Genomic DNA, 12,040 nt, shown 5'->3' with positions numbered 1-12,040 from the left:
TATTATCATGAAAACTAATTCATATGAAATATATAAACAACCCGTACTGTACTTAAGTACAATGCTTTGCAGACTTTTCAATAACTTGCCAGTGTGTGCTTCTCAGAGCCAGACAGTATGCAGGTGATGCCTATAAGAATCAAACCAGGTCTGGAGGAGTTAACTCACCATTTACCTGGATATCAGTGGCAATCATTTATTACATGCATAGAACTTCCATATGGCCACTGCTGCAGAAAACACAGTTCATTTAAGAATAAGCATTCGGAGGTGCTGCACTCCTGAGTGTGTTGTTCTTTGGATAAGACATAAAACTGAGACCTCATCTGCCTGATTTGTTGGTAGCTCCAGTGGATGTAAAACATTCCGTGGCACCTATCAAAAAGAGTAGGGAAGTTCCCCGATGCCCTGGTCAAGTTTCCTCTAGCAGTATAAAACCACCTCAGGTCTCCTTGAAAGTAGGCCACTAGCCTGGTGGAACTAACCTAGTCAATAAAGGCTAACTAAATAAATAATAAATACGTCTTAGAAATGGTCTCAAGCCCATGTTGTTGCAATTCAGTTTAATGATAGTTTTAAATTAAATATAAACTGTGTTTCTGAGTTTGAAACATTTTAGGTAAGTAAGACCATTAAAAAAAGCTTAATATGCACAAGGCCTAATAGGACCCAGCCCAGCTCATGGAAGGCTGACTGTGGTTTCAGCGTTAAGAATAATGTGTTACCAGTCTGATGGAACAAGCATCCCAGTACAGCATGGCTTCTGCTACCCCACAAGGAAGAGCCCTCATATTACCATCAGGCCATCAAGGGCTAACTTACTGCAGGCAAGCAAGAGCTCATTGAAAAGGGAGGCAAAAAAAACACAAAGCCTAGGTATACACACAAACACGAGAAAATATTATTATTTCACTTTATGAAAAAGATTGGAAATAAAAGAAACGAGTACTACTTGAGAGACAAAGACATCAATATTTCTACAATCATGAGAATAACTAACATATCTTTTTAGCCTTGCTGTGTCTGTGGCACTAATTCAACTTGCTCGAACTATTTTTGGCTGCATTGTAAAAATGTATGGTGTATTGCCTAATGAATTCCAGACTGCAGCATTATCAAACTGTCAGTTAAGTATGAACGCTGTGAGTATTACATAACCTAGAAGTTCTAAAATGTGTAGGCAGGCCAGTGGTGAGAGGCAAGGCAACCAATACTGCCAACGATTCAAGTATCAGAAGGACAAATGAGAGATGGAGAGTTAAGCACCTCGTACCCTCTTCTTGCTCAGGAGAAGTTGTGGAACAGTCCACCACAGACCTGTCTTCTGGATGAGACTAGAAGCTAGTCTGAAGTAGGTGGCATAATATGTATAGGTAGGAGCATATAATTTTCTCAAGGACGGGTCTACTTGTTAGCAAGCATCTGAACCAGTTTAGGAATGCTGTACATGTTTTTCTCTAAAAGGTTAGGGTCTGCTGCCTAAAAATATTGTAGTATGCACTATGGTGGGCCTTTAGCCATCGCAAACCTTACCCCAGTGACAGCCTTAGTTTTGCCAATAATTTTCAAATCCAACCCCGTTTCACACATATAGTAGTGTTTCTCATTGGAGAAACCTGGATGCAAAAGCTTCAAGGTGAAAACAATTGAGCCTATTGGTAGGACCACTGGCCAAAGAAATTAGATGTCAGCAGAGGAGCCAAGCCAAAAAAATAATAAAAAAAAGACAATTTCTAAAATATGTACTTTTCAAGACATGGTCAGGAAATGATCATGCTAAAACAGCTTTACTTGTGGAATTGCCACAGCAACAATCATTTACTGAATACAATTTTTTTAAATCTTAATTTGTTTTTTGGTCCCCTCCTTATATCATTAAACAGTCCCACAGCCCGAGTGCCTCACAACCACACTAGGTCTTCTAGCCAATCCCTTTACACCTCCAGATATACTCTGTTATGACTGTGTCCAGTTTTGGATCATAAGGGTCCTGAAGGGTCACTCATCTCTGAATCTGTATATTTTTGTGTTTGTTTTTTTTTTTTAATAGAGCAACCCACTTCTTTGGACCACACCTCCCATTTAGGGAGTGTCATCAACGAACAACCCCCCCCCCAAGAATGAGCATATCCATCTATCCCTGCTGCTCTGTCAGTTGCCTGAGCCACTAACTGAACTTGAGTTACTGGGCCTTATTCAAGCCTTTATCCCTCTATAACGCAAGAACAGAATGAAGAATAATATTAATGAAAACTGACTTAACAACAGCTTTGACACGGTGATAAACATTTACCATGTTTTGTCATACTTCTTGCACTTCTTATCACACTAGTGTATTAATTAATGTGCTTATTTATTTTTATATTAATTAGGTTTATTTACATTACATGCACTTCCACACCTCATCAACCCCACAGAGGCTATTTTTAACCTTTAAATAGATGTGCTTCTGCTTTATAAATGCTTCTGTGTTTTTAAGCTGACCTTTATTATTGAGCTAACTTTGGTTTAGCTTTCACTTCCCTGCCCTCTCATGTGCAGATGGGTAGATTGTGAAATAATGTTTAACACAGTGTACCTTTACCCATACCAAATTTAGAAATTCATAACACAAAATATGTATAGCATTATTGATGTACATGTTGCAATATTGTGATGTAATTTTCCATGTTAGAATTATCTAATTTTTATTTTTGTTTTGTTTCACAATCATGCTGCTGAATAACAATTCGCTACAGTCTGAATTTTACTGATTTTACTGGCCGTTTTTGTCATATATATCGTATATACAGAAATTGTGCATTACTATAATCAGTTGAGTAGTTTCTCTTCTGCTGTCTGCAGGAGATTTCTACTAATGAGTCCTTACAAGCTCAGTATGCCCTAACTCACCAATAAAAATGTTTAATCGACATATTTATATATTGTGTACATTTTTATAAAATCAATATCAAAAATACAAAATACTGATCATACTGATCAGCTAAGAAGGCATGACCAGATGACAATATGAAAGCACTAGCCAATGGAGAATAGTCTAGCAAAGTTTGAACAGTAAATCCATCCAATCGATCCAGACTGCCATCACAAATATGGATGTAGTTTTGGGATTAGAGGGAATAGTCAACGCAGAATTAACTCAACACTGATATGACCAGTCAAAATCCAGTGCAAATGACACCTTATATAACAACTACCAGGATGCTGATCTTCTTTACACACTAATTACTTAACCTTGCAAACCCATAACATATATGTCTGGTGCTATGAGTCACATATCCACCACTCAAAACATATAAGTCTAATGGCTTGAGTTGAATCTCCACCATGATGTACTGCATGCCTACTGGGCCCTCTCCCTTAAGAAAGTATGAATTACTACTTATTATATATCTATCTAGATTTCATTGGGTCAACCATGTGCCATTCACAATATAGACTTAAAGATCATGTGCAAAGTGACAACATCAAAACAGGCTATGTGTTCACAAGACACATTTCCTCAGTAGTTGCTTACTTTGGTTTTCTTTCTGTCACTTAAGTTTGCATTCTCACTTTTCATCCTGTCATCCCAGTCGAAAGAGAAAGACTGCAGGTATGTGCAAACAATAATTGCACGTGATCTTTAACTCCCAAGTTAAGTTTCCTGTATTTCTTACCAAGTCAGCTCACACCACTGCTCAAACACACACACACACACACACACACACACACATACACACACATATTGGGACCCATATGCTTTATTGAATATCCATTTGTCTGCAAAGTGAAATGTAGAGTCATGTTTCTGAATGTTCATTTTACCAAATGAGGTAATTAGGTTTGTGTTAGGAGGTGGAAGTGTATGTTTATGTGTCTGTGGGTTGGGGTTAGAGTTGGGTCTAGGTAATGGGATGGAGTCAGCATGTCTGTGTATTTAAAAGTGTTTGCCAGTTAGGGAAACAGTGAAGGTTACCCCTCATACACCACCTTAGTAATGCATGCTAATCCTAAGCCTAACCCTTACCCTTAACCCTACACATTGGGCAGGATTCACGAAGCCTCCGTGTAAGAGTTATAACTCTTACACGGAGGCTGTAGTTAAACGGAGTGATGTCAGCATGCTCTGCATATTCATGAGAGCATGCTGAATCACACCTAAGGCTAACACGGTCCATGTAAGACAGTAGGGGGCGTGTCCTTAGGCCGAGCCCTGCAAGCGGACACACCCCCAGAAGAGTAAAAGTGCCCAAAGTAAACACCCACGACAGAGTCCACGGAAATGTGAATAAACACAACACAACACATGCCCCCAAAGACTATGAACAGAAAATATATAAATGAACATGTGATATATTTTTTTTAAATTGTAAAGATGTTTAACCGTGAGTGCGCTCGTTTGTGCGGGCGTGCCCGTAGCGCAGCTACAGTTAGCAGTCAGTGGGAAAGCATATAAGAACTAAATATGCAAAGTAAGCCACGAAGCAATAGCGTAGCAGTAGAGACGTCAGCTGAAGAGCAGGCATTCATGGTTTGAGCCCCCACAACACCAACTTTTATTTTTAGAAAAATAAGCACGAAACAAGTCCCTGACAAACATGTACACATATAAAATCACATTTTATGTAAAATGTAATGAACTAGTCCATTTATTTTGAAGAAATGTGAGGTAACAAAACAATAAAAAAATGCCAGATGTGCCTATAGCTGAGCTACAGTTTAACAAGGTGAGTGCATCTGCCCATAGGTGAGCAGTGGGTTAACATGTGCAAAATGAGTGCCCGTAGGTGAGCAGTGGTTTCACACGCTGAAACTGTGTGCCCCTAGCTGAGCTGAGCGTACTATTCGTGCTGACAGCCAAATGAGGCCTAAGCCAGCGCACACCGTTTGCGCAGAGCTGCACACCGCACCAACAAGCTAACCGACGGGCAACATTGAGAAAGCTGTAACAAAACTGCCTTTATACAGACACACCCCCTAGCCTGCCTAGACAGTCATAAAATATAAAAAGCAGTGGCCAGGTTTGAACCCAGGATACCATGCACCATAGTCAAGGTACTGAACCACTAAGCTACGACAGCTGTACTCAGAAATGCAGTAATAGCACATATATAGGAATGAATAGAAAGTGGAGCATGACAAAGCAGGTTTTGTGAAGTGGATACAATTCCAAAATGGCCAATCACAGATAAGTGTGGGAAAAATGGCATATATAAGCCCCATAGGTGGGAATACACAGCATAAACGATTGTAGAACTGACTTGAAGCCAGAATGTCAGGTGTAGGTGAGGGTAGTTGCTTTTGAGCACAGAGGTGGGGCGTTGAGGAGTCCAGATACATGGTCTGGCTCCTAGTCCACAATCATGAGGCCCAACTCATACAGGGCCAGGTCCTGTGGGGAGCATATAGGGCTGAGGCGTGGGACCGGTTGGCTCATGATCTTACCAGTGCCACAGGGATTCCAAGGACTGGTGAGCAAGTCCATCACCACCATGCGGACCTGAAGAGATGCAAGCAGGACCAATTGAAACTTTGGATCCAGGAGGCCCGGCAAGTGCCCAACGCCCCACTACTGAGTAAGTTACATTTAATTATGTATGTAAGAAATTAAATTAGCTGATATTATGGAGATGTGTATTCCAATATTACTTCATTTATATTACAGCTGCAGGTGTCCGTTCTTCGAACCGCAGAGCCTATGGCGATAGGCTGGTGCGGTTGCACCACCAGGCAGGTCAGTAATCCACTCCCAGTAACTGTAAAGAAATATAAAAGTATGACAGTTAGCAAAAGAGTGCAGTGTAGTCACTAAGTAATAAAATGTGCAAGTAACAGTGTAAAAGTGTTTGCAAGTATTGCTTGATTACAAAAGTGTGTTGCAGTCTGAAATCCAAACAGAAAAATGAAAATGTCTGAAATAAAGTCTGAAATAAAGATGCCCCACCTATAATATCATAGTGCACAACCTGCAGCAGGCTGAAAAGTACAGCTGCAGAAGATGAGCAACTCACATGTGTGAAATATATCCCTGTTGAAATACTGAAACATGACAGAAGTGAGACTGCTGGAAAGGATTGTAATAACTACAGGTAAAACATGTCAATAAAGCCTAGAAGTAAGTACCATCCTGAATAGAAAAATGAAAACAAGTGAGAGGGTGTGAGAAAGAGTTATGAATCCACCAATAAAGTAGTAATAACCCCTGTATAAAGTATACTGCAGTCAGTACTGAATGAAATGAATGTGACAAGTAGAACCAAACTGTGAAATGTGTCCAAAGTGTTGCTGCAGCTGGAATGGAATTCCAAGCCTGTACTCCAATCTGCTTACTTACACTATCAGACTATTTACCCCACTCATAGGACCAAAAACTGGGACTGGGTTAGCCCCGCTCAGCCCTCGGCTCGCTTCGCTCCCCTCCCTGCCCCCTTATCCCACCCGCCCCCACTGTGTCTACATTTATAGCCACTAGGCCACACCCCTACTTCCTCTCCAACCTACACAACTTCCTCTCCAATTTCCTCCCCCCCACCACTTTACTCTTTAACCACTACTATTCCTCTGAAGCACATTGACCCCACACATTGATGACATATAACATGTCTATAAATAATTATAAACTCCTTCCTCTTATCTTACCACTCTTAATTCTGCCATACTTTCTTACTAGCTATGAAAATCTCACATTTGTAGGTTTCTCTTATCCAAAATGCCAAACCAAGACCCCCCTACCTCCACTGACTGCGGAACTTGCCCACTACTACACTACCCCAAAAATTATAAATTCCAACCACTTGCTTCTAAAAAAACCACTCCAATCATCACCAAAATCCAAATACGAACTAAAACTGCCACTCCACAGAAACGTACACACACTGTTGCAGAACTAAAACTACTATTCAAAGTTATTAGACTACTAGCGTATCTAAGAAAAAACATAACCAAAGATGGGGACATCCATCCTAATCCAGGCTCAACCTTAACTCAAAATCCTACCAGCCCACGACTCTCCCACCGACTGGTCAACTCCCTCCTAATATGCCACTTAAACATTAGAAGCCTAAACAATAAGCTACATAGCCTGCATGCTGTACTAGCCACATACCTCCCCAACATAATGTGTCTATCTGAAACATGGCTCCGGCCATCAACCAAAGACAATGAAATCCTGCCTCCTGGTTACAATATACTTAGGGCAGATAGAGTAAAGAAAAGAGGAGGTGGAATAGCCGTCTTATATAATAGCACACTTAACATCATAACTAACCCTATACAACCACCCCAGGTCTCTAACGCTGAAATACTAGCTCTAAAAATTCTACTAAATAATCATAAGGGCATTAACCTAATTGTCACCTATATTCCCCCTGGGAACAATGTAGAAACACTAGAGGTCATTCTACATTGGATAGCCAACAACTACCCTCAAGAAACCATTGTCCTGGGCGATGTTAATATTGACTGGAACCAATGCACAGCACAGTCCAACCCCAGCCCTGTTAACCTACATGGATTCTCTCAGATAATATCATCTACCACATGTACAGGTAACAATAACCAAAAGAGAGTATACTAGACTGGATACTCACCAACAGTCATCCCCAGAACTATATGTCTGGAACTCTCCCTAATGATCTTAGTGATCACCTGCTCACATACATCATGAAAGACAAAATTAATTGTACAAGCTTACCTATTTATAGGTCTATCAGATCCAAGAAAAACTTTGACCCAACTAAATTTCAACTTGAACTCAAATCATGTAACTGGACAAAACTAAAGTTCCTTCCCCCTGATGAGGCAGTGTCATCATTTAACAATTCATTCCTTACTATACTTGACTCGCATGCCCCTAAACGCTCAATAAGAATTAAAACTCAACAAGCACCCTGGCTAACAACAGACACCAAAACCAAAATAACAACTAGAGACAAAGCATGGGATAAATGGTGCACTACCAAACTACCCCTAGAACGTATCAAATTCCAACAAGTTAGAAATGAGACTAAAAAAGCCATCATACTAGATAAGAAAAATTACTTCTACAATCTGCAGCATAAACATCAGAATAACCCTCAAAAGTACTGGGCAGGCATAAATAAACTTCTCCAACCAGGCAAATCCACTACTCTGACCCCAGGAACATTATCTGACAAGAGCCAAGAAGATATAGCCAATTCATTCAATACTTTCTTCACAGAAACCATCCAGTCATTAGCAAACCAACTTTCTCCTCCCCACACTTCTATAAACACTATACCCGACTCACCACTCTCTTTTAACTTCCAGCCAGTGTCCACATCCTTTATCAGATCCCTTTTGAAAAACTGAAGCCAACCACCCTTTCAGCCGATCTTCTGCCGGCTGAATACCTGCAAATTGCTGCAGATGTTGTAGCCTACCCTATCTCAATCCTAATTAACAGAACCATAACCGAGGCCTCAATCCCCTCAATTTGGAAAATATCCTATGTTATTCCACTCCACAAAGGAGGTTCATCCACAGAACTATCCAACTATAGACCTATAGCCATACTATCACCACTTGCCAAAATTATGGAAAAGTGCATGCGCAACCAACTAATGCTCTATCTAACCCAAAATAAACTACTCACAGACTCTCAACATGGATTCAGACCCCCATCATAGTACAACCACTGCCCTCCTCTCTTTTACTGAAAACATTAATCTTAACCGGAATAATAAACAAATATCCTCCGCTCTCTTCCTGGACCTATCGAAAGCCTTCAATATGGTAAACCATCAGTTACTTCTATATACTTTAAAAACCCTGTATCTAGATACTCCAGCTCTTGGCTGGTTTAAAGCTTACCTCACTGGGAGACAACAAGCAGTAATGTGGCAAAACAAGCTCTCCTGCCTACTACCAAATACCATAGGAGTTCTTCAAGGTTCCATATTAGGACCTCTCCTCTTTTCAGTCTTCATAAACGACATCCAAACAGTCATCCCTGAAGCCACCTGCATTCAATATGCAGATGACTCGACTATAATATGTTCCAATGCCTCTCTTGCAAATCTACTAATTACCACCCAACATAGCTTCACCAAAGTTGAAAACTGGCTTGCCAACCATCTCCTGATCTTAAATCCAAACAAAACCAAGTTACTTCTCTTCTACCCAACCAATAGATCTCCGACTGAAAACTTCATTATAAAATCCAATAATGGGACCATCATCTCCCCAGACACCTATACAAAGCTATTAGGAGTAAACATTGACAATAAACTCAGATTTGATATACATATCAACCAAGCCATTAAGTCAGTCAACAAGAAACTTGGGACCCTATATAGAATTAAAGCCTTCCTTACGAATGCCAGGGCAGCCACAGCCCGTTCACACCTTCTCTCTACCCTACTATATGCCTCTCCTGTCCTCACTCACCTTAACAAATCTGATCTGGCCAAGCTCTCATCCTGCTATAATCACATTGCCAGGTTCGTTACAGGCCTTCCCTACAGAACACACCACTGTACTAACCTGAAAAAGCTTGGATGGATAGAATTCCCACACCTTCTTCAGCAGTCCCAACTCATAGAGGCCTTCAAAATCCTTAAACAACCTGAGAATACCCCAGCACTAAAAAACTTAATGACTCCCTACTCCAATCTAAGCTGCCTTCGCTCAGCAAACAGACTCCTTGTCCAAACAACTAAATCTCTCAACCTAGGTGGTGACGCTATTTGCCAACACCACTGGTAAAATATGGAACTCTCTCCCAAATAACATCACGCTTGCAACTTCTCTAAGTCAATTCAAAAATAGTCTAAAACTCCACTTCAAGTCACACTGGCTATGTCCTTGCTCAAACCCAGACTAGCTCTGTGCCATTAACTAAAACATAAACAACTAGCTAAGATGATAAGTACTTTGTATACTGTGATAAAGAAATATGTATCCTGTCTAACTCTATGTCATTATACTGCCTACCGTCCTTGCTAATATGTTATTAATGTTACATTTGTAGTAATCTCAGAAATAGTAATGGCAGTCTTGTACTTGTATGTAAATAGCCTATGTTTTTGTTAAGTTCTTTCAGCTCATTTACTGTACCTAATTATCAATGTAACTCTGTTGGAGCTTTTCTCCTCGGGCCTCCGCTGAAAAAGGACATGTATCCAGTCGGACCATCCCGGTTAACAAATGTAAAATAAAATAAATAAAATAAATAAAAATGTGTATCCCAAAATCTGGATATGTTGCTCTCAGTCTGCAATATGCAGATAGTATGATTGTCTGAAATATCAAACATCCACAGTTGTCTATAGCTATATAAAGCAAATGTAGCAGGATGATGTAGCTGAACAAAGCCAGATATGAATGTGTATTAATAACAATAAAATGTATATTGATGTAGCAGTAACAGTCCTATCACCAAATTGAAGTAGTTATCATATAGGAAACTGTAGTTAGAACAGTAGTGTGTATATATCTGTAGCTATTAGAAATGTACAGCATATGTATTGGTATCCGAAGGTGTTAATAATATTTTCTTCACCCCACCCTATAACCACATATAATCCATTCCATGTGAAAATGGTATGTGCAATCACAATTAACACCCCTGGACATTTGTCCTGATGGGTCATAAATATTTGCATGTCCGTTGATGCATCTGCCCTGTTCATACATCCAAACCTGATGGCCTGTTGCCATCAATCAACCCTGCATGTTGTTGGACTGTGTATTGCTGTTCAAATTATGCATGTGTTATGCTTGCTGTTCAATGGTGTGAATATCTGGGTGTTTGGTTAATGGGAATACTAATGCATGCTGTTACAACTAATTGCGAATGGTATTGTATGTTACTAACCCAAACTGTCATGACATAATGCAAAACATAGAACGACAGGAAAGGCGGGTTCCAGCGGACCCACCTCTCCCACCTCAGCTGGCGAGTCCACCTGGCACTAGTGCCCAGTCTGGACCCTCCTCCGGTGGCCCTGTGCCACCTGCAGGTGGAAGCACTGCAGGGGATGGGGCCCGTCCCCCCTCTGCAAGTGTGGCCAGAGGAGAACCACCACTCACCCTCCGTAGCGTCCGGACTGTGGTGCTTAGGGAGATCCGGGACTCTGTTCTTGAGCCCCTATGCCAGCTTGAGGCACAGGTGGCATAACTTACGGGCATGCCTGTTGCCCAGCCTACACAGCCCCCAGCACAGCCCCATCCTGGGCAGTGAAGGAACAGTGGCAACTGCCCATGGGTGGGGATATCAGTTCCACTGTTGCCATCTGTGGGCTCATGGGCTCTGGATATCCAAACCTCCGTCCCTGTCAATTGTGTAACCCCCACACACGTGTCATACACCGCCTCTGTATGCGTCTTGTTTGTCTTGTCTGTTGACCTACCCAACCTACCTCCCCAGCTATACCGACTTCCTTCACCTGACATACCACTCTCACCTGAAAAAAAAAAAAAAGGGCACTCTGTATCCACAAAAAAATTACGCCCCATACATAGCTGCCCATTCCGCACATATGTCTACCAGACATGGAAACTATCAATTACAATTGGCTGTACAACAAGTATTATTGTTGTCCTTACACCTCTCTCAGGGGTGGAAGGTATCAAATGTCACACCAAATTACAAACATATGCACAGCTGTTGCTGATGAAGAAATGGGCAGCTATGGGCCTTACCTACATCCCTCCTGCAAAACCCAAGCTTGTTTCCCTACTGTCTTACCCTCTTTGTGACCCCTTTTTCACCACTTTCCTGTCTCCCCATTTTCATTTCTTTCAAAGAAAATAGTGCAGGTGTGCGCAAGAGTAAGCACGTTTAAGCGGTTGTAAGCGGGTGTGCGCGCGGAGCTAAATGCCAGTGCGCATGTGTGAGCTCCACGCAAACCAGCGCTAACCCGGTTACAACTGCTTAAAAGTGCCTTAGTCACTTTGATTGACAGGTCCTGTAGTCAGTTCAGAAGCAAAATAAGATCCCACTAACAGTCCCGAACCCAGGACCTTGGAAACAGTAGTCTGCATGATTTACCACTAAGCCATGACTGTTATACAAGAACATTGTGCTAAAATAAAT

The sequence above is a fragment of the Protopterus annectens genome, chromosome 7.part0 (genome assembly GCF_019279795.1).
Source record: "Protopterus annectens isolate FY-2018-M chromosome 7.part0, PAN1.0, whole genome shotgun sequence".
Taxonomy (NCBI): domain Eukaryota; kingdom Metazoa; phylum Chordata; order Ceratodontiformes; family Protopteridae; genus Protopterus; species Protopterus annectens.
The sequence above is the reverse complement of the archived record's forward strand: the minus strand, read 5'-3'. Positions refer to the sequence as shown.